Source organism: Rhinopithecus bieti, unplaced genomic scaffold (genome assembly GCF_001698545.2).
Source record: "Rhinopithecus bieti isolate Rb0 unplaced genomic scaffold, ASM169854v2 scaffold_25901, whole genome shotgun sequence".
Lineage (NCBI taxonomy): Eukaryota > Metazoa > Chordata > Mammalia > Primates > Cercopithecidae > Rhinopithecus > Rhinopithecus bieti.
In genome coordinates, this window is record NW_016811809.1 from 587,342 (window position 1) to 591,726 (window position 4,385).

General features: G+C 38.4%; 1 pseudogene; it reads left to right on the forward strand.

Moving 5' to 3' along the window:
* Positions 1–234: 234 nt before the first annotated feature.
* On the forward strand, positions 235–1,252 carry LOC108544143 (60S ribosomal protein L7-like; annotated as a pseudogene).
* Positions 1,253–4,385: the final 3,133 nt, after the last annotated feature.

Here is a 4,385-nt window from a genome sequence, read left to right on the forward strand (position 1 = left end):
ATCTGATAAGGGACTAACATCCAGAATCTACAAGAAACCCAAACAACTCAACAATGAAAATAACAATAATAATAAAATAGCTCCGCTAAAAAGTGGGCAAAGAGCATGAACAGACATTTCTCAAGAGAAGATACACAGTTGGACGATGAACATATGAAAAAAGGTTCAACATTACTAATCATGAGAAAAATTTAAATTAAAACTACAATGAGAGCTCGTTTTCCTGCTGGAACCATGGAGGGTGTAGAAGAGAAGAAGAAGAAGGTTCCTGCTGTGCCCAGAAACCCTTAAGAAAAAGCGAAGGAATTTCGCAGAGCTGAAGATCAAGCACCTGAGAAAGAAGTTTGCCTAAAAGATGCTTCGAAAGGCAAGGAGGAAGCTTATCTATGAAAAGCGAAGCACTATCACAAGGAATATAGGCAGATGTACAGAACTGAAATTCGAATGGCGAGGATGGCAAGAAAAGCTGGCAACTTCTATGTACCTGCTGAACCCAAATTGGCGTTTGTCATCAGGATCAGAGGTATCAATGGCGTGAGCCCAAAGGTCCGAAAGGTATTGCAGCTTCTTCGCCTTCCTCAAATCTTCAGTGGAACCTTTGTGAAGCTCAACAAGGCTTCGATTAACATGCTGAGGATTGTAGAGCTATATATTGCATGGGGGTACCCCAATCTGAAGTCAATAGATGAGCTAATCTCAAGCACGGTTATGGCAAAATCAATAAGAAGCGAACTGCTTTGACAGATAAGGCTTTGATTGCTCGATCTCTTGATAAATATGGCATCATCTGCATGGAGGATCTGATTTATGAGATCTATACTGTTGGAAAACGCTTCAAAGAGGCAAATAACTTCCTGTGGCCCTTCAAATTATNTGAAGCTCAACAAGGCTTCGATTAACATGCTGAGGATTGTAGAGCTATATATTGCATGGGGTACCCCAATCTGAAGTCAATAGATGAGCTAATCTCAAGCACGGTTATGGCAAAATCAATAAGAAGCGAACTGCTTTGACAGATAAGGCTTTGATTGCTCGATCTCTTGATAAATATGGCATCATCTGCATGGAGGATCTGATTTATGAGATCTATACTGTTGGAAAACGCTTGAAAGAGGCAAATAACTTCCTGTGGCCCTTCAAATTATTTTCTCCACCAGGTGGAATGAAGAAAAAGACCACCCATTTTGTAGAGGGTGAAGATGCTGGCAACAGGGAAGATCAGATCAACAGGCTTATTGGAAGAATGAACTAAGGGGTCTACCATGATTATTTTTCTAAGCCGGTCAGTTAATAAACAGTACCTGCTCTCAAATTGAAATATATTGTTGTATTTGTGATTTTTGTTGTTATTAGCCTGCCTCTGTCTTCCCTTAACTATTGTGGCAAGTCTGCTGTGTGATAAAATTAAGCCAAATCAACTGCCCGTTTTGTGCAAAATCAGGGTGGAATCTGTGAAAGACATCTCTTGGGTTTTAAAAGGCTTTTCTCTACAAAAGATTTTGTTTTTAACTGTGTTGAGTGACTCAAAATGGGTTTACTGTAAGAAAGCCTGTAGGTACGGTAATCCAACTTTGGTTTATGGAAAAAATTGAATTCAGTCGTGAAAATTTAGTTCTTGGGCCTTCGCTTGTTTATAAACTACCATATAAATGTGTTGTTTTTCTTTTGCATTCCATTCTTGTATTCTTGTTTTGCATTTCTTGCCATACTTATGTGAGCTACTAATAATCATTACATATTGTGGGTATTATGAAGGAAGAAATGAAATTTGTGCCCAGGGATGCAAATTATTTCAGAGCATCTGGTGAAATTAATGGGCAAAAACTTGAAAGGTTTTGGTATTTTATAAATAAGTCCTTTATATTTCATGTATTGTCTCACCTAAACTAGTGAATAATGTAGAGTGTAACATGAAGTATATGGAATGAAAGTAAAACAAACAAACAAACAAAAAAAAAAACCACACACACACAATGAGATACCATCTTACATAAGTCAAAATGGCTTCTATTAAAAAATCAAAAAACAAAAGATATTGGAAAAGATGTGGAGTAAAGCAAATGCTTATACACTGTTGGTAGGAATGTAAGTCTGCATAATATCTATGGAAAACAGGATGGAGACTTCTCAAAAACCTAAATGTAGAACTACCATTGGATCCAGCAATCCCACTACTGGATGTGTATCCAAATGAAAAGAAGTTATTATGTAAAAAGACACCACCTCTCATACATTTATCACAGCACTATTCACAATGACAAAGATATGGTCTCAACCTAAGTGTTCATCAATGTATGAGTGAATAAAGAAAATGTGGTATATATTTATACCATGGTGATATGGTTTGGCTGTGTCCCCACCCAAATCTCATCTTGAAATGTAGTTCCCATAATCCCCACACGTCATGGGAGAGACCTGGTAGGAGGTAGTTGAATCATGGGGGCAGGTTCCCCAATGCTATTCTTGTGACAGTGAGTAAGTTCTCACAAGATCTGATGGTTTTATAAGGGGCTTCCCTTTTCACTTGGATCTCATTTTTCTCCTTCCTGCCATCATGTGAAGAAGGCAATTTTTTTCCTTCCCCTTCTACCGTGATTGTAAGTTTCCTGAGGCCTCCCCAGTCCTCTGGAACTGTGAGTCAATTAAGCCTCTTTCCTTTTTTTTTTTTTTTTTTTTTTTTTTTTTTTTAATTGAGACGGAGTCTTGTTCGGTTGCCCAGACTGGAGTGCAGTGGTGTGACCTCGGCTCACTGCAAGCTCCACCTCCCAGGTTCACGCCATTCTCCTGCCTCAGCCTCCCGAGTAGCTGGGACTACAGGTGCTCACCACCACGCCCAGCTAATTTTTTGTATTTTTAGTAGAGATGGGTTTTCACCATGTTAGCCAGGATGGTCTCAATCTCCTGACCTCATGATCCACCCGCCTCAGCCTCCCAAAGTGCTGGGATTACAGGCGTGAGCCACCGCGACTGGCCAGTGTTTTTCCTTTATAAATTATCCAGTCTCAGGCAGTTCTTTATAGCAGCAGGAGAATGGACAAATACACATGGAATACTACCAAGGCATAAGAAAGAATGAAATCGTGTCTTTTGCAGCAACATGGATAAAACTGGAGGTCATTATCTTAAGTGAAAGAACTCAGAAACAAAGTCACATCCTGCTTGTTCTCTTGTAAGTGGGAGCTGATAATGTGTACATATGGATGTAGTGTGGAATAATAGACATTTGAGGCTGGGGAAGGCTGGGAAGGTGGGAAGGGGATGAGAGATAAGAAATTACTTAATGAATATAATGTACACTATTCAGGTGATGGCTACGCTAAAAGTCCAGACTTCACCACTAAACAGTATGTATATACATAACTAAACTACACTTGTACCCCCAAATATATGCAAATTTTAAGAGGAAAAAAATAGTTTGAAAATCAGCCTCACCAAAATTGTAAAGCAAAATCTTCTGATGTTTGATTTACTTTGAAGGAGAAATTGGAAAGCACAACGGACTGATTAGAGATCAGGAAGTCCTAACCTAAGGTTGTTCTAATGCTAACTTACCTGATTGTGAGCTGTCTGTCATTACAGCTAGTTGGGATTTGCAGAAAGAGTGCTCTGTGCTCATAGGAGTTGTAAGAATGAGGCATTTGCTGTCAGATTTAGTTCAAGATCCAATAGGTAACAAGTTAGTATTTATGACAAGAGTCCAGGGCAGAAACAGGCCAGGAATCAGACGAAATGGGCAGAGATACAAACAAGTAAGAGGGAAACAAGGCAGAAGGGAGTTGTAACAAACTTAGTTGTTCTCCAGGTGGTTCTATGTGAATCCAAGATTGAAGTTCACTCCTCTAAATAGCTCCTTCTCCCAACTCATCATGTTGATTGGCCCAGTTGTAAGGGAAAAAGTTTAAATTCCAGTACCTTTGAGCAACACCTGTTGATTTTCCAAGACTCAGCTTTAATATTATGTCCTTGATGATATCCATTCCATCCTCATTCCTGTGGGCTGTACTATGCACTCTGTGCACACAATGTTATTGTAACACTGGTAATTTTCATATACTTATTTTTCTCCTCCGCTGGGGTCCCAAAGGGCATGATTTGTGTGTCTTTGTATACCCATTCCACTTGGCATATAGTCTGACAGGTGACAAATTCTCAATAAATGTTTATTAAATTATTAAGAATTTATAAATATTTATTCTTAAATATATATTTAACCAGCCCATGTGGCTCACTTTATAGATGTTTTGAACATTTATAAAAGGAAGAAAATGAACTATATTGTCGCTAAATCTTAATCCCCTTAAAATCTAAAATTTTGTTATTTCTGTCTCCCTGCATTATAAAAAAATTATATATATATGATGATAGAAATAATACTTAAGTCTGTA